Source organism: Typopeltis vanoorti, chromosome 17 (assembly GCF_054136105.1).
Source record: "Typopeltis vanoorti isolate ZY-2024b chromosome 17, IOZ_Tvanoo_1.0, whole genome shotgun sequence".
Lineage (NCBI taxonomy): Eukaryota > Metazoa > Arthropoda > Arachnida > Uropygi > Thelyphonidae > Typopeltis > Typopeltis vanoorti.
In genome coordinates, this window is record NC_143565.1 from 88,442,179 (window position 1) to 88,469,401 (window position 27,223).

The 27,223-nt window shown below is 34.6% G+C and overlaps 1 long non-coding RNA gene across 1 annotated transcript in view; it reads left to right on the forward strand.

The window, feature by feature from the left end:
* LOC150097611 (uncharacterized) overlaps positions 1 to 12,437 on the forward strand; it is a 31,507-nt gene extending 19,070 nt beyond the window's left edge. Inside the window, exons 3-4 of the long non-coding RNA XR_016549650.1 lie at positions 5,535 to 5,623; positions 12,405 to 12,437. This is a non-coding gene — a long non-coding RNA (uncharacterized LOC150097611). The remainder of the gene's footprint in view (positions 1 to 5,534; positions 5,624 to 12,404) is intronic.
* Positions 12,438 to 27,223: the final 14,786 nt, after the last annotated feature.

Below are 27,223 nucleotides of genomic sequence, written 5' to 3' on the forward strand. Positions count from 1 at the left end.
AGTTGGTGTGGTATCCACCTGGACAACCAGGCCAGCAAATTGCAAAAATATGCAAAATACAGCTAGATAAGTGGTTCTGTTTATACATTCTTAAAAAAGTATCTCTTTGTAAGCCTCTGAAATATTTTAATTGTAAATTATGTTAATCAGGGCCGGTTTTAGACTGTTAGATGCCTGCGTGCTAGAAATAATTGGCTGCCCTTGAGGGTAAGGCTTCACTATTTTTTTTTTTTTTTTTTTCGAACATGCACAGCAGTGAATAGAACATATGCAAGAATGGTGATTGCCACATTAACAGAAAAAATTTGTACAGAACATCACCATTCTTGTGCATATGTTCTATTCACTGCTGTACATGTTCAAAAAAAAAAAAAAAAAAAACTAGTGTAGCCTTACTCTAATAATGCAGATTGCAAAAAATTTACAGCATAACTCGGAATATTACTATTAGTATGTTTTTATGACAGTATAATGTAGCCTAATTGACAAAGGAAAATTCATAAAATATTTTATTTGCTGTAGGCTATTTATTTTAATTTTATAAAAATAGAAAAAGTACAATGAATGTATAACTTATATCAAACAGGTGCAAAATGTACAACTTCCCAAACAGATGCAATCATTATGTCAGGACATTGGTCTTCTTGCTTTTTTATTTGCCAATTCATCAATAACATTTGATAATTCTAATTTTTCAGACAAATCCTTTTCTATTGCTAGCAATCCTAAATCACTAAACCTGTCTTGGGTCATGGATGTTCTTAAATATGTTTTTATAAGTTAGTTTCGAAAAGCTCCTTTCACCTGATGCTACACTGACGGGTAATGTGAGATTTTTGAGAATCTGTTATGTTATTTACATGCTGTGAAATAATAGGGTCAAATTTTGCCAACATTTCTATGGCCTTTAAAAAATTTCCATTATTTGCTTCATATAATTTATTATTTGTACCTCTGAAAGCTAAACACTGTTCTGCTAAAAATTGTACAATTGTAACGATTATTTTGATGATGGCTTGCCATCGTCTTTTTTCAGATTCAAAATACTGTTGCTGTTCTTTATTAATTGTACAATTGTTGTCAGGGTGTGTTTTTAATTCATACCACTTTTTACAATTTTGCATATGTTCTACACTCGTTTCATGTCTTGATAAATTAGTGGCCAAATGTTGCCAATCTGAAAACCCCTGACTATCTGTTAAGTTGTTTTTCTTTAAAGCAAACAGCTTACAACAAAAGCAAAATACACTATTGGATTTTTCAGACTAGATTAACCAAGTTCTTTGAACTTTTTTCACCATTAGGTGAGAGTCTTACGTGGAAAATGATCTTCCATTGTTATCTTTAATAAAGTTTATATTTTGGGGTGTTACAGGTCCCTTATGAATCACGAGTTCTAATAACTGATTATTAACAATAGATGGTCAGGTACAAGGATCTCCTAAATCACATTCTGTCATGAATTCAGCACAATTACCTTCTGGTAATTGTGCTGAATTTTTTTACTTTGCAAATTATCCCCACAGCTTGATTTTGGCATTGACTCTTCCTCTTGGCACAGTTCTGAATGAAATTCAAACTTTTCATTTGATTATTCTGAAAAAAACTCCGATCTGTCTGTCTGTCAGGTCTATCTGAAAGACGGTGGTATATTTTATAACAGGTACTAGAAAAAAAACAAAAAAATTGTAATTCCATTTTTTTCCCAATTGTGTATTTTTAGTAGCAAAAAACTAGGCCAAAACTATGGTCCGCTTGAATGAACATTTCTTGTTGAGTGAGGTTTTTAAAGAGATAGAGAATGAAACCCAAAGAAGATATTTCTAAGTTAGCACCACTATAAGTTTTAACAATTACATTCCTATTTCATCGTCAATATTTTAAAATTAACTATAGGCTATATTGAATTTATTCCATCAGCCGCCCTAGAGATTTGGCCGTCTGTGTGCATGCACGCCCTGCACACCTATTAGAACCAGCCGTGATGTTAATTTATTTAAAATTGTACTTTAAAAGTAGATGCATGTGTATGTTGCTCTGAATCAACAGCAAGGTTTTTTAAATGTGAAAATCACTTCTCATTAAGTTTTCATAATACTGATTTATGAAACATGCTCTGTTTCCATTAACTATACAAGTTGTGGCTATTAAATAATGAGAGTGGTTGCAAAAATGTGGTTTATTATTACAATTGTACAACTTAATTGTTATCCCCCCCCTTCAACATACTCCCCTCCTCTATCTATACACCATTGCATACGAATTTTCCATTGTTGGAAGCAGTGCTGCAAGTCATCAGGTGTTATCTGCTTCAGTAGCACTGCCATTTTCTCCTTTATCTCATCCACTGACTGAAAATGGGTGCCCTTCAATGTGGACTTGCAGGAGATCATCATCACATGTGATGAGACATGGATTTTCCAATACAATCCAGAAATAAAGAGACAATGGATGCACTGGAAAACTCCCATGTCACCAAGAATGAAAAAAGCAAGGATGAGCAAGTCAAAACTAAAGGCAATGCTGATCTTTTTTTCTTTTTTTTTTTTAAATTTCTCTTTTTTTTATATCAATGGCATGGTAATGGTTGAGTGGGTACCAGATGGCCAGATAGTTAACCAACATTATTACCTTGAGGTTCTGGCCAAGCAGAGAGTGGAAGAAGAGGCCCAATCTGTGGAAGAACGATGCTTGGATTCTCCATCAGGACAATGCTCCAGCCCACAGTGCACTGTTTGTAAAGCAGTATCTGGCTGCTAAGATCCCAGTGTTGGACCATCCACCTTACTCGCTGGACTTAGCTCCATGAGACTTTTACCTTTTTCCAGAGTTGAAATCTGCATTGAAGGGCACCATTTTCAGTCAGTGGATGAGGCAAAGGAGAAAACGGCAGCGCTAGTGAAGCAGATGACACCTGATGACTTGCAGCACTGCTTCCAACAATGGAAAATTCATATGCAGTGGTGTCTAGATGAGGGGGAGTATGTTGAAGGGGATAACAATTAAATTATGTTAATACAATTGTAATAATAAACCACATTTTTGCAACCAGTCTCTTTATTTAATAGCCACACCTCATATATGCATTTTTGAAGGACCAATTAAATTAATTGCATAGTTTTTTTCTGTAACTTTTGCATCACCATTTTCTCCTTTATCTCATCCACCATTAATAATTAATTTGTAAATAACAGACCAATTTTAACTAATGACACTACAATGTTGCTATCTCTTGTGCATGTGTGTGTGTGTGTGTGTGTCACTATTCTTGTTTATTTATTTTTTTCCTAGTTTTTGTAATGTAGTGAAAATTCAGTGTCAAGTTGAAGAATCGTGAATTGTTTTTTAGCAGATTCTGGCTATTTCTGTCTGAAATTGCTCATAAGACTGAAATATGCAAATCAACTTTTTCTGAAACATATCAGTCACAAGAGAAAAGATACTAGTGTGCAATTTTGTATGTTATTACCTTGAAAAATTAAGTAAACATCAGAGAAGTCATTTTTCATGACTAAAGAAGGCATTTTTTTTTTTTAGATTGCACTCTTGTACTTTTCTACGTTAAAAAGCACCCTCAGTAATGTTGATTTGTCATATTACTGAAAACAAATATGCACCATGGTCTTACTACTTCATTAGCTATACAACAAACTCAGACACTTCCACATGTGCCATATTAATCTTAAACTTATCGATAAAAAGTACTTTATCTCAGTTCCTTTGTGATTACAGACAGGGTTTGCTGGTTTTCTATCTCATCTTAACTTTTTAAGTTGTACTGTACTCCTAATATCTTCAAACCTGCTGATCAAGCTTACTAGCCTAGTTGGCCTTTTGGTTAGTAGACCCACTCTCCATTTGATAGGTGGTGGGTTTGAATCCCACTTGGGCAATAGATGTTTGTAAAGCTTGTTCTGGACGAGCTTATATAACTCCTTAAATAGTTTTTGGTATCCGTTTTTTACTACATTAATAATGCAAAAGCAAAGAAACCACAGAACAGTTAATGATAATCACTTCCCATAACTTTGAAATTGTTACACAGTCACGGTGATTAAGGTTTGGATGATTTTATAGTGTTTCTTATGTTTCAAGGAAAAGATGATTAAATTCAAATCTGCTGGAATGAAGAATCTTGATCTGGTTCCAAAGAACTCTGTGTATAGTGTCATTGTCATGGGAAACAAGTAGAAGAAGCCTTAGTCAGATTGCAAAAAAAAACAATATAGTCTTGATGTTCTTGGAATCAAAGCATAGCAGCCAGTCTGTTTAAAGTAATATAAACAGGGTACTTGATAGACACCTGGTAAGGGGGGGGGGGGAGAGAGAGAGAGAGAGGTGGTGATCTGTCCTTGGTAGGTGATAGGAAAGAAGACGATTTCTGAGCTGGTTTGAAAGTATATAGATTGAATTTGCAAAAAGGAATGTCTGAACAAATAGTACATCACATAAAAGAAATGAAATTTAATTTGCCTTATTTTATCTGTCTCATATTCCATCAACAGATTAGGCTCGTTGGCCTAATTTATTCTAATGTAGGATGATTTCTTATACATGTATAGTCTTCTTCTTTGTATGTCTGTCAGATACACATGTTCTCTGGCTGATCTCTTTTGATTGGAAGTAAACCCTTCGATTGCTGTGTTTATGTGCGCGCGCGCACACACACACACACACACACACACACACACACACTGTGTGTACGTGTCAGGAACTTACACCTTAGTCAGGAACTAAGGATGAGTTAGCAATCTCACATGTGGTTGTAGGGTAATCTTCTATGAAACTGAGGTGGAGAGGAGCCTACCCACATAAACTAGACACCATGCAGGGAGCACACATGGACACATTCAACTGACATAATATGGTTACCTCATAGCATTAGTTATGCCCATCTAATCTAACAAGTATTGATAGAATAATGATACTTGTTAGATGGTGTATATGGTTCTGCAAGCCTGTGCAAAACAGTGATCCACAAAAATTTTTCATACTCATGAGTTAGCATGGTTGGAATAAAGATGGCCAACCCTGCAGTAAGTAATGGTCAAAATTAGTTTTATAATTGTTACAAAAGGGGAGATCACTTTTTACTCTAATTTTTGGTACCACAGTGTAGAACCGATTAAATGATATCTTAGGTTTGATTACTTTTGTAATCCAGTTAATATGAAATTAGAAATGGCACTTAAACATTGTTTGCCAGCCTGGTGGGCTGATGGTTAGCATATCTGCTTTCCAACCAACAGGCTGTGGTTTCAAGTCCTACTGTGGACATGTGTTCGCAATTGTCTTTAGGTGGGAGGTGAATTTCATCACGTAGCATTAGACCAGTGTCCTGTTTATTGAAGGCTTGAATTAACTTAAAAAAGTTCCATGTTTGGTCTATAGCAGAAGGGTTTCTGATTATGTAAAAAATAAATAAAAATACAATATAAGAAAAAGTCTGGAAAAATATCATAACTAAATATCATGTAAATGTTCAACAAAAAATACCTACTGATGTAATAATGTAATTATTTTTATACCTACAGGAGGAGGAGATGACAACAGAAAAAAAACAAAACAAGTCAGTATATCTGCCTTACCAGAATACAAGCTGTTATCTGTACAGGAGAAGAAGGTAAATTATTATTTACTTATGAAACAGCTGATGATGTATGCACCCCCCCCCTCACATAATGTAACTGGTCATATAATATTTTTTGCATCCAAATATATCCTTGAGGAACTACTATATAAATTAAATGTCTCATTTAAGAATTGAAACTGATATTCCATGACTTTAAAAAAAAAAAAAAGCTAAGGAACTGAAGTTTCTGAAAGTAAAAATATTACTACTCGTGTATATTGCATTTTCACTTTTTCTTAGTATTCTAGTAAATATCCTAGTGGGAATGTAATTTGCTTTTTTCCCAAGTTTTTACTGCCTTGTGTAGTTTTATTCGTTTGCATTAAAAGAAACATTCGAGCATTGTAGTATGATAAGAAAGACAAAATATGTTTTATTTATTTATTTATTTACATTACTGCATATGTGCAATCAAGCACTGTATATATATGTTTTATTAACATGGTGAATCTTCCTTGAGATAGGAACATATGCTAGTATTAGAAGGTTTAACTGCTTTTTCTAGTGTGTTGGATTATTATACCTGCTAGTGCAAATGATTGACTTGTACTTGACATCCATCTTTATATTGTCCATTCTTCAAAACACTTCACAATCTGTATTTTAAACTCTTCTGTGTGGAAAATATGACTTCTGCATTGACCTCAACAAAGTTTGAAACTGGTCTAGTAGCAAACCTTCTCATAATGTAGCCTGGTCATAAATCATGAAGATATTTCACATGAACTTTATCCTTTACCAAATATGTAGTAGGTAAAGGATTAAATCAAGAATATAATTTATCTAATGTGGTTTACTTCATATTTATCTTTATATTGTCCATTCATACTCCTCCATGTCTTATAGGCTACAAATACCAGTAGCTTAGCTAATAGGTTAGTTATTATGTTATAATAGAAAACATTATGTGCTTCATGTAAGAGAGGATGGGTTGAATTGTTTTCATATTATGGCCAGATCAACTAAGGGTTGTATTATACGAGGGACAGCGGGAAAGTTCTGATAAACACCTAGAACAAAAATTATATTAAAGCAACTGATATAACCACAAGAAAGAAAGCATGCTAATAGCAGAGTTATAAAAGTAACTTATGCTCTTATATTCTTATATCCTCATAGTTCTTTCTTGTGATTATATCAGTGGCTTTAATATCATTTTTGTTCTAGATGTTTATCAGAACTTTCCAGACCTTCTCCCCTCCCCTTGTATATCTTAATTGCATATGTTCTTCTGGTTGGTTTGACTATTTTTCAGGAGAAAAATCTTATCACCTTAATATGAGGCCAGTTAACTTGGCTTCATTTGAAAAATCCTGTATAAATCTTCTTTGTATTGATTCCAATCAACATTCTGTCTTGGTCTTTCTAGTTGAAAGGCATTGCAAATTAATGTTTAGGTGTACTAGGTATAATATAGGTGAAAACGAGAATGTATCGTTATTTCTTATAGAGGCAAATCCCAACTTATGAATATAATGCATTCTTGAAAATGTGTTTCTACGTTGAATGTTTGTAAGTTGAATTTATTTTTTTCATAAAGATATATTGTTAAATTTGTTAATGTGTTTCTGAAATAAATTACCTTAATACAAAGATAGTGAAAATACATAATTCAAAAATACTTACCCATTTTTACTTTTAAAGGCATTTCCACTTTGAATGATCATTCTAAGAACCTTATTGCAACCTTCTGGCTCACATTGCCTCTATATCTCCTCTCCATGTAAGTTGAGGTCTGTCTTTCTGATGGTGGCCATTTCATCACTTTCTTGGGCCATCTCTCCTCTGGCATCCATTGAACATGTCTGCCACTGTAAAGATTGACATTCCAAGTGGTCCAGCACATTTTCTTGTAAATTCAATCTTTCCATGATGGTTGCATTCTGAACTCTTTCAAGGCAAAATATATACACATGTTGTCATAAGCCATCCATCTCTACAACTCATGACTTCTGCTTCGCATCAGTGTTCATTCTTCTTCCCCCCCATACATCAGAACTCTCTACTATCACTTGGGGTATCGTCTTTTTCGGTTCCTTGCCAAATGTCTTGGCGCCATAGCACACCGTTCACTGTTGCTTAACCATGCTACTGGCCAAGACGTATATATACGTCCAGTTTATCATGGATGCAAAGTGCATGTTAAAATTGTAATGCCATTGATATTACATTGAAATATATGATGGATACGAAGCGTATGAGGATGCGTGGTTGATCCATGATGGCCGGTAAGGTGGTTAATAGCATTACAGACTTAGCTAACACAATCATCTACATCTTTTTCAAATGTTCCCAATTTATTAATAATGGATCCTTAGTATCTGAAATGATCTACTATCATGGCTGTACCAACTAGAAGATCTAAATCTCTTCTACCAACCACCAAATATTTTGTCTTGGTAAATTTTACTTTTAGACCTCTCATGTTGTAAACATCGAACAGTTTCCTCATCCTGAAGTCAATGTCGTCATGATCTTGAACAGTTACCACTTGATCATCAGCAAACAATAGTGAATGAATTATACTATTTCCAATCTCATTTGATCATGTGGTAGTCACTTGGGAAGTGGCTAAGTTTATGAATTTTCCATTCAGAAAAGGTTACATGCTGAACTACAAAGCAAGAAATTATGACGAACTGAGGAGTATACTGGGTTTGCTGCAATGGTATCAGTTGCTGGGTGGAAAGAATATCGACAGTGCATGGGAAGCATTTAAAAAAAATACTTAAATGATGCAATATTAGAATGTGTCCTGAGAGTTTGAAGAATAAATAAGGTAGGAGTGAAATGGATGTGTAATCTTATTAAGCAAGAGATTCATAAGAAAAGGATTATGTGGAAAGAATACGTGTGCATAAGGATGATGTCTGTTATGAAAATTATAAGTAGCAGGCCAGAAGAGTCGCAGCTGTTGCACGGAAAGCTAAATCTGAGTATGAAAAGAAACTGGCTCTGCAAGCTAAAGACAACCCCAAAGAATTCTATTGATATATGCTGCAAGTAAAAGAAAGAATGAATATGAAAGAATAACTACTGAATGCAAATGGTGTGAGGGTGACAGATGCAGAAGAGGTTTTTCAACTAATGAATGCCCATTTTGCTAAAAGCTATCAACCTGGTGTATGCAACATTGAACTCACTGCAATCTCTTCACTAGATGAAGAAATTCAGGTGTATGAGGAGGAGTGTTCAGCTGAACTGGCTATTTTCCTTTGACCTGCTGTATAATTTGAGTCTCAGAACAGGGAAAATTCTGCAGGAGTGGAAAGAATGCATGGTAATCCCATTGCACAAGGGTGGTGCAAAGACCAACATATCCAACCAGTTGATCAATATCAGTATCTCAGGAGTGGTGGTGAAGATTTTGGAAAAATTGGTTAGGGCTCACATTCAGAAATGAATTGACAGTGAATCTCTACTTTGGAATGAGCAACATGGGTTTACTAATGGAAGGTCATGTTTTAGCAACTTGCTCACATTCTATAACAATGTTACCATTGAACTACACAAGGAGAATGGATACACCATGATACTTTTGGATTTTGCTAAGGCTTTTGATAGAATACAGCATGGAAGACTGTTACATAAATTGGAGAATTATGGGATTGGATTATAAATTATAGTGTGGATGAGAGGATGACTGACAGATAAATATCCAAAAGTAGTATATGGGGGGGGGGGGTGCGAGTCTGCAAGTTTTAAGGTAACCAGTGGTGTACCACAAGGATCAGTCCTTGGTCCACTGTTATTCAATCTGTACAATAATGACATTGGGAAGGATTTGACAGGTGACACATACAGCTGTTTGTTGATATGCAATACTTGTAGAATGATTTGAATAGGCTGGAATTGTGGGCATTGGAAAATGGGTGTCAGTAAATGTAAAGTCATTCACTTGGTTGTGATTAGATATCCGATGTTGTATTATATTGGGAGGATTATGCTAGAAGAAACTGATCAGGCTAGGGATCTTGGAGTGTTAGTAGATTGTAAGTTGAAGTTCAGGGGCCATGTAGCAAAGATTGCAAATACAACTCAAAAGATAATTGCAGTGCTGAAACGAACATTCACATGTAAAGATAAGAATGTCATTTTGCCTCTTTATAAGGCTTTGATAAGACCTCACTTGGACTATTGTGCGCAGGTCTGGTCTCCTGGTTTCCGTTGTGATTCCGATATATTGGAGAGAGTGCAAAGGAGAGTGTTAAAAATGATATCAGGATTATGCAATACTGAAGAAGACAGATTGAGAATTTGTAGACTGCAGACACTAGCAAACAGGAGAAAGATGGGTGATATGATAAAGACTTATAAACTTCTGAAAAGGTCATACAGGATTTTAGTTGATGGAATTTTCATTTTATGAAAGGTGGGGAAGGACAAGAGGACATCCTTGGAAGCTGAGAATGAATGCCACCAAGAAGGAGGTGAGATTTAGATTTTTCTCTCATTGTGGTGTGCGATTAGAATTGGATTGCCATTGAATGTTATGTGTGCAAGCAATGTAAATGAATTCAAGAGCAAATATGATAGTTGGTGCATGTTGCCTCTCTCAATAAGTACCTGATTCTCTGGAGGTCTCTCTTAATAATAATAATAATAATTTCTCATAGCTCTATACAAAGCATTCCAACTTGCCAGCACTGCATCAAGGTAAATCTTAAACAGGGTTGGTGACATCTCGCATCCTTGTCTCACACATTTAGACGTTACAAACTCAGCTAATTCCATTCTTGTAGCAAGACTTATAGGTTGGTCATACATAGCTGTTAATTGACTTAGGGAATTTACAATGCATAAAATGGATATTAATTAAAGGAAACTTTAAAGAATACCTTCAATATTTCGGCAACATCACGTTGCCATCTTCGGGAACATACAAATATGGTATGTGCACGGGCACTAACAAAAGCAAATGAGGAAGAAGGCAAGAAACTAATATTGTTCCTAAAGTCCTAATGGTGCCCCCTAGCAGGCTAATTGGGTTGTCTTGGCCATTGGGCTGAAGTTCTCATGATGTAAGTTTCCCAAATTTGGGACAGTCTCATGCACCCAAATTTCTTGAGGTTTGAAACATTTTTTAGAGCTGCTGATGATTCCATGAATAATCTTTCGTACTTGAACTTGCTGCAGTGTATTATTTTAGTTTTCTTCCAACGAATTCTATGGCATGGTCTGCAAGTCCAGCGTGGCTGTACTGGTGAAACCAGATGTAGTCTTTGTGTTCTGAAATCCTGATATTAGCTGTCCTGCCTGTTTAGCCAAAGTAGGACAATTTACAGCTGCAAGGGGCCTGGTATACACCAGGTAGATCTAGGGGAAGTGGTTGGTCTTTGATGGAGCAGATAAGGGATGCCAACTTTTTATGTGGTCTATAACAAGACATTAGGTCATATTTTTTGAGGATATTGGTTATTTTCTCAGAGATGCCCTGCAGATGTAGGGGATGGTGATAGATTTAGTGTAATCTTTATTGTAAAGAGGGGGGGGGGTACTGGTTTTAGTATTTTTTGGGGGTTGTAGCCATTGGCTAAGAAAGTGTTGAGGATGTGGTTTAGTTCACTGGTTAGGGCATTGTCATCTGAGCAGATTAATTTTGCCCTGTTATATAGTGTTTTAATAAACCCCATATTGTTGTCTAGGGGGAGATTGTTGGTGAATGTATCTGATTGTATGGGTGGGTTTTCTATAAACAGAAAAACCAAAACTCCATCAGGCTAGCAAGTAATTAGAGTGTAGGAAGGGAGAGTGTTGTTTTCCTCTTTTTCCAAGGTGAGCTGGACCCTGGGGTGTTGGTTGTTTAAGTGTGTTTAGGAAGGAGTGGAGTGTATCTGAGCCCATGTGGCCAAATAGCAAACACATCATCCATGTACCGAAGCCAAATAGTGGGTTTTTGTGGGGCAGAGTTTAAGGCTTTCTCTTCAAAGGTCTCCATAAAGAAGTTGACCAAGGGTTGGGAAAGTGGTGAACCCTTTCATTAAAGTTTCCTTTAATTAATATCCGTTTTATGCATTTTAATTCCTTAAGTCAATTATCAGCTGATTCCAGTCCCCTGCACCTTCTATGTATTCTCTTAACCAGACTAATGTTTGACTCATATTCATTTTGCTTATCAATCTCCAATGTCTGCTAATAGGAATTGAATCATAGGCCATTTCAGTGTTCACAGTAATCAAATGTCTTTCTTACCTTTTGTCATTCTTTTTTTTTTTATGATCTATCATATAATGAAAAATATTATCAATACAAGATTATCCGTCAGTAAAGCTGCCTGTTTACCTGACACACAAAAGACAATACTCTTTTCTGATCTTATGGTTATAATATTATACACATTTACATTTACCATTGTATGCTTTATGATCCTCGAAACCTGAAAATCAAACGTGAACATGCTCATTGTGAAAGTGCTAAAATTAGCAGAAATGTCAGTTGATTTCAGTAGAAAATAAAATGGACAATAATTAAGTGTTTGAAAATGGTAAATCACTTGCTCTGTCAGGTGTTTATTAGTGGTATAACATTATTCATTCTACAATTGCAACAATTTTAAAAGAGAAAGCTGAATTTATATTTTCAATACCAGCCCTGTTCAGTCTGTAGTTAGTTCTAAAAAATCAAAATATCATCTTCAAAGAAATGGAACACTGTAGCTTACATCTATATTGCCTTTACACACATCTGGTATTATTACATTTTATGTGTGTATATATATATATATATATATATATATATGCATCAATATATATATTTTCCCCTCTTTCTCCAGTTATGTTCCTCTTTGAAACTAAAGCCTTCTTATTACATCACTTTCAAGACAACTCTGCTGAAGGTAAGTACAAATGACAGTTATTATTTTTAGATTCTTCAAAATATATTGGCTGTATATTTAAAGGTTAATCATCAGCAATATGAAGTGAATTTGTTTATCATCATCATTAAATTCCTATCATGTACCATCAAGTAATGATGTTACCAACTTCATAGGAAGTTGGTAACATCATTACTAACTTCCTATCTACAATTTTCCTCCAAATCAGTCTGTTACTTGTCAAGACTCCAACATTATCAAATCTTATTTCAATCCTCTAAGGCACTTTGTACGGTATCAATCCACCTATATCTTGGTCTTCCTCTGCATCATTTTCCTTCCAACATGGCAGAGAATACTTGTTTTGCAAATCTTTCCTTGCTCATTCTGTTTAAGTGACCATACCACCTGAGATTAGCTCTGCTAACGCATTCCTGGATGCTGACAATGTCAAGTTCTTTCCTAATATAATCGTTTTTTAATATGATATTGCCATTGATGCCATCTCTTCATGCCTCTAATCTTTCTCAGGACTCTCATATCTGCGGTCTTTGGTCAAGTGTTTTACTTCTGACCCAGCTCTCAGATCCATAAGTTAAAACTGGTTTGAACACTGTCTTGTATACAGCTAATTTAGTATTCCGACCAATTTCTCTCTTATTCCATATGAATTTATTCAATTGACTTCCTGCCATACCAGCTTTGTTGATTCTGTTGTCTATTTCCATATTTAATTTGCCATCTTCACTAAAAATCGTGCCTAAGTAGCTGAAATGTTTTACTTGTTCCACAGGTTCTCTGTTCACAACGCAATTGACATTTTCAATGATTCTGCCTATTTTCATTGTCTTTGTCTTTTTATTGCTGACCTTCATAACATATCTATTAAAACAGTTATTCAATTTAGTCAGGGAATCTTGCAAATTTGTAGCGGATTTATTTAGAAGTATAACATCATCCGCATAAAGCAAAGAGCTGACATTAACATATCCAATTTTGATATCATGTTTAATACCACTTTCCTTCATAATGTGATCCATATAGATAATGAATAACAGTGGGGATAATGTACATCCTTGTCTCACACCAGATTTAACATTAAACCTTCTTCCTGTACTTTCTTCAATTCTAACTGCTGCTGACTTACAACTCAAATAAAGACTAAGTATTGCTTGATATAATGTCCCATATAACTGTAGCGTATTGAATAGCTTCTCTCGTGGTACCTTGTCATATGCCTTTTCCAGATCGACAAAACTCAAATACAGATCTTTGTTATATTCCCATGATTTCTCAACTATTTGTCATAAAGTGAAGATCTGATCCGTGACAGCCTCTATTTGGCCTGAATCCATCTTGTTCTTCACCAAGCTTTTCTTCCACAATCCTTCTCAACCGTTTCTGAAGTATACTTGCATAAATCTTGCCAGGAACACTCAGTAGGGAAATACCTCTAATTCTCACATTCAGTTTTATTTCCCTTTTTATATATGGGTACTATGAGAGCTCTACTCCAATCATCAGGAATTTTTCCCTCTGTCCAGGGCTTCTGAACTATGCAGTACAGCCACTGTAAGACTTTGTACCACCACACTTCAGCATTTCTGGTTGAATATCATCTACTCCTGCTGCCTTTCCACATTTCAAGCCTTTGATAGCTTTTTTTTTTTACTTCAAGTATGGATATGTATTCCTGACTGTATGCCTGTTGAGTGTTTTTTACGACTGTGCTGTCACTGCTTGTTTCATTTAGTAATTTTTCAAAGTAATTACTCCATACTTCAAGGATATTTTTTTCTCCCATTTTGATGTTGCCTTCATCATCTCTAACTCCTTTTACAACACTCTTTCCTCCATTTCTAAGCTTCTTCAACAACCTCCAGAATATCTTACCACCTTCTTGATATTTATTTTCTATGTTCTTGCAAAAGTCCTCCCATGACTTTTGTTTAGCTAGTTTTACATGGTGTTTTACTTTCTTACATTTGTCTCTGTATTCTCTAAGAGCACAAGCTGACTTATTTTCCAGGAACTTTTGATATGCTTTCTTCTTTTCCTTCACTGCTTCTTTAACTTCCTGTGTCCACCATGGAGTTCTAACTTTTCTATCCTTGCAGACAACCTCACCACATGTTGCCTGTCTGGCTGAATCATTCAGGGTTTTCTTCAAGGCTTGCCACTGAATCTTCAAGGTTTGGTTCCTGTTCTCAAACCCTTTCATTTTTTTTTCAATAATCTTTGTGTATTTTAATGTACAGTTCACATCTGAGAGCTACTCAAGTTTTATTCGCTTTAAAACTTTCTTACACGTTATTCTTTTCAATATGAAATTCAATTTTATCCTGCTCAAGACTAAATAGTGATCACTTCCAATTTCAAATCCTCTGTACATTCTGGTGTCCTGCACCAGGGAGAAAACATCACTATCAACAATAACATAGTCAATGAGACTTTTCTTATTCCTTGCCTCTTTTCTCACGTGAATTTGTGCACATTTTTATGTTGGAACATGGTGTTAGTAATAACCAGTCCATGTCCTGAGCAGAAATCCAACAGATATTTGCCATTATTATTAGCTTTGCTCTTTTCTCCAAATTTTCCAAAAATATTTTTGTATGTCTGACAATCATTTCCTACTCTGCTATTTAGATCTCCAACAAGGACCAACTTTTCCTTTTTCATTGTGTCAGCTGCTTTCTCTAAAGCCTCAAAAAATTCCTCCACTTCTACCTTAGTAGAACCTTCTGTGGGACCATAGGCACAAATAAGTCTCATTGTCCAGTTCCCCATTCTGATATTTGCGTATATCACTCTACTTGAGACTGCCTGCCATTCAAAAAGATTAACCTCGTATTTAGTGTTGAATACTATGGCTACTCCTTCTTTTCCTTGATTGTCATTGCCTGAATATAACATTTTGTATTTATTGCTCAGAAAGATCTCACCAGTTTTTGTCTTTTTTGTTTCAGTCACCCTATTATGTCGATCTGGTACTTATCTAATTCCTCAGCTAGCTCCATTTTTTTGCCATTCAGGCTTCTTATGTTGATAGTACCGATCTTTAACTTTGGTGAAGTTGAGTTTTGGTGTGTTTTCTAATTTGTTCCAGTAGCTGACTTTTCGCTGTTTGCCCTGGTTCCCTGGCAAAAACAATGTGGGCCTTTTTTAACCCTGCAATGCCTCAACTTTGATGAAATTTTGTCATGTTGTACCATCATTTTGTATTTTGGTTTAAGTCAATAAGAATACAATTTGGTCGGCTAAATCCCAAATTGCCAGCCCATCCTTGTTCATTCAGTATCCAGGTAGATACCTAACAGGGTGCACCACAAGAAGGTGAAATTGGGCATTAGGTCAGATGCATTTCTTTAAAGGCTATGTGGAGGTCTCCTCTCAGTTATACAGCTTTGACCCTTAAGCACCCCGAATTTGTTTATTTATCTTTTGATTATTTCTTTTCCAAAGCAGTTTTATTTAACATGTTCATGTTAAGCGATAGTGAATCCTGTTCTGTTATACTTGATCAATGCGTGCAGCATCAGAAATTATTCTCATACTTTCTCTTTGCATATTGGGCAGACATACCATGAACTGTGTTGTTTTGGAGTGCTTGTTTTCCATTTAAACCAAATCTATATAGAAAGGAAAGAATATTTTAGTTTCAATATCTAACCAACATGCCATGGTTTCAAATTCATGCTGTTCTTGGGAGGTTTGCAAAAATCATCAGGTGAAACAATTATCAATGCCTACTGTGAGACCACCACCTAGATGCCTGCAGTAGCTTGAAGAAAACACAGTATTTGGTCTCTAGAACAAGTTTCCCAGATTACTAATCCATAGCCACAGTAACAAATATATGATAGGTTACAACTTTTGTCTGATTAAGTTTAAAACATACATATATTTAATTTTATTTTTTTTTACAAGGTTGTAAACCTTGCTATTTTGTATAATAAATTTAGTTTAATCCTTTATCCAAGTGTGGGCAAACAGTATGCGCTTGAAAGTATCTTTGGAACTGGGGTAAGGTAGTACAACATTGGAAAGAAGAGACCTCACTGAGAAACCTCAATAAAGGTCGAAACTAGTCTGGGTAGTGGCCCTTCTCTTAATGCATAACATTATGCATATCCACAAGGAGATGTGTTTTGCATTATGGGAGATACTGAGATAGGAGTGGTGTTAGCTTGCTCCACCTTTGCAACGAGTTGCCTGGTGTTGTACTACCTTACCCCTGTCCTGAAGATACTTTCAGGCACAAACTTTGTTTGCTCACACTTGGATAAATGATTAAACTAAATTTATTATAGTCTAACCAAGTGAAAAATAAACTTGCTATTTTGGTTGGATAGCAAGTCAGTTAACAGATGCTTAAGAGAATTTTGTATATCTATGGGTAATACATTAAATCACTAAATGGTGGAATAAATTGCCAGTGATCCAGTGGTACATTTAAGTGGGAAAAGAAGTTATAGAGAGATAAAGAAGATTCAGTGTAGAAAAATAAATACCCATTAATTTTGAGGATTGTGTGTGCTGGGGGGGGGTAATTGTGCAATGACAATTCTCATGAATTTTTGTGTTCACTAAATCATCTGTCACCACACTTGGCCAGCCATTGCACTCTTCATTGTGAACATTGTTGCATCCTTCTTTAAGCAAATGATACTATTGCCTTACCTTACTCTCACTCATTCGTTACCTTAGGCCCATAAACCTTACACAGTTGTTGGTGAATTTCTGCAGCATTATTGTTTGGGTATCACACTGCAAACACCTCGCAACTGGTGGGATTTTTTATTACAGCACTCATAAATTATTCGCAGACAACAACTGATAACACAGTGAAAGTAAAATGGTCAAGAGCTAGCTAATGAGTCGCTCTTTGCTGCAATGTATGTGCAATCCCCCCTCCGATATCTTATTTGCCAGTACATTGTGAACAGACCTTACTTTCTTGATGTGTCCTCTAATTTTTCTTCTTTGAACACACAGCACAGAATATGGTAAGACCAAAGAGGGGAAACTTGTTCTTTGCTAATAGAAGAAATAAAAAATAAGAAAAAAAAAATTCAGATAGGTTGAAAAAGATATTTAAACATTAAGAGCGGAGGTCTAATTATCTTAGGTCAGATTGTCGTGACGTTCTATTTTCATGTTGAGTTCTAATCTGCCATCTTGTTTCAAGTCACTCTTATTAATAAAACAACTAATTGCAAATTGATCACCGATCCAAAAGTAGGGAAATTTATAATTATACTGTGCCACCCTATTTTTAGATTAGTCTATATAAAACAGTAGGATCAATTCTTAATTAAGTTAGCAGTCTTCTCATTTAGGCCGAATTATTTACTGTTCTACTTGGGGCACCCGCAAGATTCGAATTTTTTATGAACGGTGCAATAAAAGGGAATTCAGGCAAACACAATATTTAGATTAACAAAATAAAACATTTAATATATGATATATAACAAGTACAAGAATTCTACTTATAAATGAAACAATACAAATAACTTAATACATCTTGCTAAGTCACTCATTCCAATTCAATGTTCTAAACTTTAACATACAATTCACAGCTTCAAAATTACAAGCTTTCTTATCTCAAGTTAATAAAACAAAACTTCTCATTTGATCAGTCTGCACATATCTATCAGTTGTACTTAATGTTTAAATTCACAGCAGGCACTAATCAAGGTAGACAATATTCCAAGCAATCTTATTTCGGACCTTGAACTTCGAAGATACGTTATAGTTAATGTTAGAATAAACAAACATGTATGACTACTCTTACCAGATACAATCTTCAATACATCAATTTATTGTGAGCACACTTATGAATTAACTTATTTAAGCTAGCGGAACACATTAAATAAAATTCTCCAATGCTTTAACTGAACTGCTGTTAATCGCGCTTCACTACTCTAAACAACAGCAATAAGGTACTGATATCTTTCCTTGTTTACTTTTCTCCAACTAGTTAAATTCATTATAATTCTTCTCAGGGCAACATAGAATTAAGACGTAATCCTAGACTAACTGGAACTAATCAGAATTTCCCATTGAATGTCCAGTTCTTTATTTATCCGATTACGACATCAATTTTTCTCTACAACAACAGCTGATTTCACTTGCAGCTGAGTATATGATTCACTACGTTTTTGCTCACTTCTAAACACTCTTCTCATGAAATTCTGCCCTAAAGAATTTATAATTTTCTTTCACTCCTTTGCTTGTATCCTACCTTCCTTCAGGCTCCGCAAAACTCTCTCCTTTTCTCTAATTAAATTTCTTATTGCCTTTCTTTCTCGTTTTGGTTCCAAGGTCACGCACTCTTCGACTCGTGCTTGTTTATTTCATGCGTCTCCATGACAACCCATGAACGCAAACATTTCGCTAATTTAATATAACGCTCTACTACTACATAAGTGATTACATAACGTTAAATTTTTACAAATAAGAATAAACGGAATATTTGAGCTACTTAATTAGCTTTTTCATTACGTATACAATTATTTATAATAACACTTTTCGTTACTTTATATATATATTTTAGTTATCATAAATTTCTACACATATTATTATTTAATAAATTAATAGTAGGTTAAGTTTAGAATAAATATTTAAATAGTAATCCTTAATTAAGGAACAATAAATAATTTTTATACAAATCATGATTAATATATAATAAGCAATGTTAAATGTGAATGAAAAAAATAAATTACACAACATAGTTTCATTCACAATTTAACAAGATACTTTGACATAAGCAAGGCCTGAAAAATGTGACGTTACTGCTTGTCATTGATTTAAAAAAAAAAAAACGATTAGTTTCAGTTTAATCATCAATTTTATTTATGTAATGCCAACTCCTTTTTATGTTTTATGTCATAAAAAATGTTTTTGCCATTAATTATCACTAATTTTGTTGTAATGGAATATGACCAATGGGAAGGATAGGATGTGCATGCATCGTTTTATCTTTAGAGTGCTCCATCATACTGCAAGATATATGCAAAATCTAAACTGCTAATAATTGGTGATAAAACATGAAAAGTCAAAAAAAAAATTTATTTTTACAAAATATTTCTTTATAATTGATTTTAACCTAAATGTTTCTCGATTGTTTTCTGAGTTGCTGGAGTGTCCTATGATGTCGCTGGTCCTTTCCATCCAGCAACATTCAGAGTTGATCAGAATTCAGAAATGCACTAATATAGTTATGCATAGATCTAACAGCTTTATTTTAGTACATTTTTATGATGCTGAATGTTTTCAACATTTGTTTATAATGACAGAAAGATATTGATTTTTTTCCATTAAAGTGATTCCATACGTAAGTGTCAGAAGCAAAAAATAGTATCATTAATTAAAAAAATAATAATAATAAACAATCTTGTATCACTTATAAAATTTGAGGAAATAACCTTGATCGTCCTTTTTTTCCGCTTCCATTTTATTATCCATTTGGGCTGTCCAGATAATGAAATTTGTCAGCTGGGCTGGATACCAACCATCTGCAGCCTAGTCTGGTGATGGGACTGCCATCTTAGGGCCTCTAGACATGACCTCTTTGGTCCGGGACTGCTTATTGGATATTCACAGTCAACCACCATTTCTGGTGGCCATTCCCCTATCTGCCACCTGGGGACTCGCTTAGTCGCAGTAGCTCTGCTCCATGAAAATGAGAAGTAGCAGTAATTTCAGAAACAAAGAAAAAAATCAAAAAGCTCTACAAAACTTTAGGACTACAGGTTAATATACAGTGGAGTACCCAACGAAAAACAAGCAGCTGCAGGTATAGCCATCATGATCAGCAATAAATGGAAAGACAAAATTGAATCATATAACTGGATCTCTGAAAGAATAATAACAGCTAGACTTAAATTAAATAAGAAATTTATTATAATCATAGGAATATATGCACCCGAAGAAGGAAAAAATCTGAAACAGAAGAATTCTATAAAAACCTCCAAAATATAATTCAGAACACAAATAAACAAGATTACTTAATCATTGCAGGCAATTTCAATGCTAAAATTGGATCAAATACATTTAAAAATTTAATAGGTAATCAAGGAGAAAACACCATAAATAACAATGGAAGAGAACTCGGGGAAATTTGTGGCCTATAATAGTTTTGAAAATCACCAACAGTTTCTTTAAACATAAAGATATACATAAATATACATGGAAAGCCAGAGGATATAAAAGCATCATCGACTATATAATCCTCCTCCTATCCTTCTCATCCATCTAGGAGGGGTTGAGTCCCATTCTAATGAGGGGTTACTGGCATATTAATGCAGCCTGTTCACCACTTCTCTGCTGCATCCCTCTAAAGGTGATACTCATGACTGTATTCGTGTGTGTTCACGGGACCGGTTTGCCTGCTTGCGGGATGAAAAACCCCAGGTAAACTGGGGGGGAAAACCCTGCTGTCCATGCCCAAGACCGACTAACTTGGCTATGGCTGAGGAAGATCCTTAAGCTCCTCACGTCGTTGAAGGAATCGAACCTAGGACACTCCTTCCCCAGGCATATGGTTGCGAAGTGCATAGCCACTAGGATAACTGCACGGACGATTATATAATAGTGGGTGAAAAACTAAAGAAGTTGGTAAGAAATTGCAGAGTATACAGAGGATGCAATGTTGACTCAGAACATTATTTATTAATCAGTACTATTAAGATCTCAAACCAGAGAAATAGAAACAATACAAGAACACAAAAACAAAGGCAGGAGCAATTTAAGATAAAACTCTTACAGCAAGATAGTATCAGAGAACTATATCAAAGAAGACTTACAAATCATACAAAGAAAATAAATGAAAATACAGATATAGAAAATGAATGGCAAAACATTAAACAAATAGTAAAACAAGAACATAGGAACAAAACTGCAAAGAAAAAGGAAAGGACTCAGAACCTGGAAACCAGAAATAGAATCTTTAAGAAAGAAAAAAGAGATGTACCTTAAATGGTTAAACGATAGAACCATAGGAAATGAAATAGAATATAAAAGAATCAAAACAATAACAAAAAATGAAACCAGGAAAATCAGAAGACAAGACTGGGAAAAATTTGTATCAAGATTAGAGCATGGCATAAATGGACCTCAACTAAAGAGCTATAAAATCATTAAAAATGACTCAAGAAACAAAAGATAATTACAATTAGAAAGTCCCTCCACAAAAGAATGGACCAATCACTATACCCAGCTTCTAAACAATAATAATCAAATTGAAATAAAACAAGTAATAAGTCAAGAAACAAATGAAGAACCAATACAGTTAAATGATTTAAAGAAAATATTAGAAAAACTACAGAAGATGGAATAAATTCAGAACTATGCAAATACAGCTCTAAACCATTTCGAGTATGATTAATTAAATTCCTAAACAGAATATGGGAAGAAGGAAACATCCCACAAGAATAGAAGACAGCAATAGTCATAAACATATTTCAAAAAAAGGAAACAGAAAGGATTGCAGAAACTACAGAGGAATATCCTTATTAAATGCATTCTATAAAATAAGATTGCACAATCCTTACTTGGATTTTGGCCCATAAGTGACAGGATAATTGCATTAAAAATTGCAGCTCAACCTTTTAATATTTTTATTGTCCAAATATATGCACCTATTTCTGATTACCCAGATGAAGATGTAGAATGTTTCTCTGAAGGCATTCAAATTGCACTTAACAATGCTAAATCAAATGACATAACTATCATTATGGGAGATCTAAATGCTAAAGTAGGCTCAGAAAAGATCTCTTCCTGCATGGGAAACCAGGGTCTGGGACATAGAAATCCAGGAGGAGAAAGATTAATACAGTTCTCTGAAGAAAACAATCTGGTAATAGCAAATACTTTATTTAGCCACCCTCCTAGAAGACTTTACACATGGAAAAGTCCTGGAGACAGCTGTAGGAACCAGATTGACTATATAATGATTATAACATCTTACAAGCCAAAACATACCCAGGAACTGATATTGGATAAGACCACAACCCTGTGGTCATTAAAGTAGCAATAAAATTAAAGAAAACAATGAAACCTATAAACATAGAAAAATATGATCTTGGCTCCCTTAAAAATCAAGAAATACAAGATAAATTTTTAAAGGAACTGGCACAATCCATTGCTGTTAATGTTCCTGATTCCACCAAGTATCCTTACCTTAAATATGAGATTAAGGATAGATGGCAGAAGTTTAAAGAGGGCATAAAAAAGGCACTGAAACAGACAATTCCCAAATTTGAGAAGAAGATGAGTAAACCCTGGATGAATGACAAGATACTGAAAATGGAAGAAAGAAAGAAACACAAAAATCTTCCTGAATACAAGAACTTAAACAAGGAGATCAGGAAAGAATGTAGGATTGCAAAAGAACTATGGCTCAACAACAAATGCAAGGAAATTGAACTAATGGACAAAAAGCACAAAACCAGAGAACTTTATAAAAAAGTTAGGGAACTAACTAGCAAATCTTGCAAAAGATAGGCTCTCATTGCATTGAAGATACCAGTGGAAACATCTTAATAGAGAAAGACAAAATAAGGGATTGATGGGTAATGTATTCAAAGTAACTCTACAATCATGATAGAATAGATAAGCCAATGCATGAAGATTTGGAGGGGCCTACTATTCTTACCTGGGAAGTAACAAATGCCATTAGGAAACTGAGACCAAGAAAAGCTCTGGGAATGGATGGAATTATGGCAGAATATTTAAAGGCTTTAGATGATAAGGTTATAAGATCACTGACTGACATATGTAACAAAATATACGAAACTGGACACCTGCCAAAAGATTTTAAGCACTCAACATTCCTACCAATATTTAAAAGATCGAAGAAATCAAATGCGAAGAGTAAATCAATCAGATAGCAAAAATTATGTTATATATCATCCTAGAAAGAAATAAACATAATATCAAAATGGAAATTAATGAAACACAATCTGGTTTTCAGGAAAATAAAGGAACTGGAGAAGGACTCTTCAACATTAGAACTATTATAGAAAACAAAGGCCTTTGATGATATACAACATGAACAACTAATCAAATGCATCAGAAATTTAGGAGTAGATGGTAAAGATACCAGATTAATGATAGATCTATATTGGGAGCAAACTACCTCAATAAAAATATCAGGAGAAATCTCGGAGGAATTCCCAGTAAAGAAAGGTGTCAGACTAGGCTGTGTTCTTTCTCCTATATTGTTTAACTTCTATACTGAAAATATCTTCCAGCAATTAGAAGAATTTAAAGGAGTCAGCATAGTAGACAGGAATATTAACAACTTAAGATATGCAGATGAAACAGTACTGCTAGCTGAAAATAAAAAAGATCTTCAAAACCTACTAGAAGAGATGCTGAAGCTAAGTGAAAAATATGGACTTAATTTCAACTTCAAAAAACCAAAACCATGCTGGTAACAAGAGAAAAAGGGAAAATACCCATTATAAATATTAAGATCAGAGGAAATACTTTAGATCAAGTAGAGAGTTATATATATTTGGGTCAACTAATTACAGAGAATGGAAAGTGTGATAAGGAAATATTAAGAAGAATAGAAATTGCTAGATCAACCTTCATTAGCATGAAAAAAACATTCTAACCTCAAGGGAAATTTACACAAAAACAAGAATTAGGCTGTCCAAATGCTACATATGGTCAACACTGCTATATGGAGCAGAAACCTGGACAATATCAAAATATTGTGAAAATAAACTAAAAGCCTTTGAGATATGGATCCTCAGAAGAATTCTTAGAGTCCCATGGACTGCCAAAAAAAACTAATTTAGAAATATTAGAGATGATTGGAGAAGATAGGAATCTGTTGAAAACCATTAAGAAAAGGAAAACTACCTACCTTGGTTACATACTAAGTCATGAATCCCTACAAAAAACACCTCTAGAAGGAATGATACAAGGAAAAAGAAGAAGAGGAAGACAAAGAACAGATTGGATGGGAAATATTAAGGACTGGACCTTTTTATCCTATGAAGAATGTAAAAGAGAAGCACAAAACCGTACATGGTGGAAGCTCGTGGTAGTCACCCTCCTGGAAGGAGATGACATCTGACAAGACAAATTAAAATATATCTAGATATAATTAAAAGTAAATTAACACTGGAAAGGAACATCCTGCACTCAAACAAATTATAGAAAAAAGAATAGAATTTAACTTTGCAACATACATGGCCTTCCTAAATTATGAGAAAGCATATATTCAAATCAACAGAACAAAATTAATCAATATACTGTATGAATTGAAAGCTCCACCTCAAACCACAAAAGCAGTAGCAAATATAATGGAAGAAAGCTATATTAAAATTAATAATGAAACAACTGGAAAAATTAAAACCAATAGATGTCTCATTCAAGGAAGTAGATTATCACCAGTACTTATATATATATATATATATATTGAAATATGTGGAAAAATTTCAAGAGAGTGGAGGAAAAACAAACTCATAGGAAATTAACTAGTCTTTTATATGTTGACGATCAAGTTATTTTTGCTGAAAATGAAGACCAGTTACAGAAAAATCTACACGTATTGAACAAAACAATAGAACAGGAGATGAAAATCTCAATAAATAAAACAAATCAGTAGCATTTGAAGGTAAAGAAATTAAAAGATGCAAACTAGTCATCCACAACAAAGTAATAGAAAAAGTGAACAAATTTAAATATCTGGGAAATTACATAAGCCCTAATGGAAAAATCAACATTGCATATAAAAAGCAAAACTTCTTAGCAGTCATTGGAACTCTGAATAGACACTTTAATAAACAGATGTCTAGAACAACCCAAATAAAACTATAAAAAATAATAGCCAAACCAATTCTGAAATATAGTAGTGAAACATGGACTTGGGGAGAATGAGATAAAAAAACAAGTGGAAGCTGCAGAAATGAAGTTCCTAAGACCGCTCGCAGGCTATAAAAGAATAGACAAGATAAGAAATGTAGAAATAAGAAAACAGTTTTCCATAATTAACATAATAGAAGACATCACAAACTATAGAAAGAACTGGAAAAACCACGTAGAAAGAATGAATGAGGACAGATAGCCAAATATTGCCTGGAAATATAAACCAAAGGGACACTGATCAAGAGGAAGACCCAGGAGAAGATGGGCAGACTTTTTAAATCGTTGAAAATGTTACAGGCAAACAATTGGCTAATACAGAAAGCCAAGAAGAAGAAATAACCTTCATGTCAATAAGAAGATAGGATTTGATGACATATCATCATGTGTCTTAAGGGAATTGGCAGTAGCATTGGCACGCTGGTTTAATAACAGTTACAACAGCACAAGTTCCAAGGGAGTAGAAAAAAAGTAAAATTATTCCACTTCATAAAGGTGGGTCGATAACAGCAGTATTCTCTATGGTTATCACCACAGGCTTGTTAAAGGGAGCTCATGTTTTACTGACTTATGTACTATAACAAGGTGACAAATACCTTCGTTAGATTGTGAATGGGAGACTTTATTAAAATAAGAATCACCCATACAGGATCTAACAAGATATATCTAACTGGAGGAACATACTTGTCCTTTTTGCCATCAATTTAAATTTAGTAGAGAAATATTATCATGTCAAACTAGAGAGAATAAGATTAAAGAAAATGTATTCAGTCCGAGGCTTTCTACAATCTAAGACAATGTAATAGAATTAATGTAATTTTGAATGTTTTGAATGTATGATAAAACTTCAGCAATAGTATAAAACTTATGTAAACAGGAAAGTTAGTGCACTGAGTACACTGCTAACAAAAGGTCGAAGGTTATGGAAAAACCACGATCGTGACGTAACGCCTGTAGCTATAGAATTCATGGAAAAATGTTCGTGGTACGTGTTCCTGAAAACGCAACTTCATAAGGTAACAAAATATCATCACCGAGTAGGAACGAATAAAGAACTCCGGTGTGTGAGGTTCGATCTCAGAATAGAGGGTGCTGAAGAAGGAAATATATACGGCAGCATGGGTCTGAACCACCCTCATTTTTTCTGTTCCGGAAACTTCTCAGTGTGCAGTGCCCATGGCAGGCAGTTCCTACGTTCCCGTAGCAGACTAGCGTATCCCGGCTAGATGAAGCACCAGATTATGGCAGAACAAAAGTGCAGGCCATCGGCGAGAATGTGCCGATGTTAGGAAGTTGGAGTGAGCGCCAAAATTCGTATTGTGCAGGTGAATCCCATGTGGCGACAGGTTATGGCAGCAGCAACATTCCATCACAAAGAAACAGACGAAGGAATTGATATGACCCAAGCAGTGTAGATAAGTACTTTCATTTCATACCCATATTATTTGATAATAGTGAGTGAAAGAGTTTAAGATCCTCAGTGAAAGGAAAGTGAACTTTGATACCTAAGAACGTTCAGGAACTATCAAAGGAATCTCATTAACTATCTCTGAGAATCCTAGTGTTATGTGATTTCAACGGAAGTTGTAATAGAACTGATAATTGAACTTATATGCCTTTAGAGTTTAAACAAAAATGTTTTGTGCCAGACAAGCACTATCTCTATTAATCAGGTGTCTTAAATGCAATCATGACTTGTGTATATTAAGTACGAGAGTTGAGTGTGAAACTTTAGACAGAATTTACCTTAGTATTGCCTTAATATCTTATTAATTGTTTGTAATCTCTTAGTTATTCAATAAAAATGTTTTATAAAGTATGCATAATCTGACCATGATGACTGACTCACCACTCATTAAATAATCGAACCTATAAGTGTGGGGAATATCCAG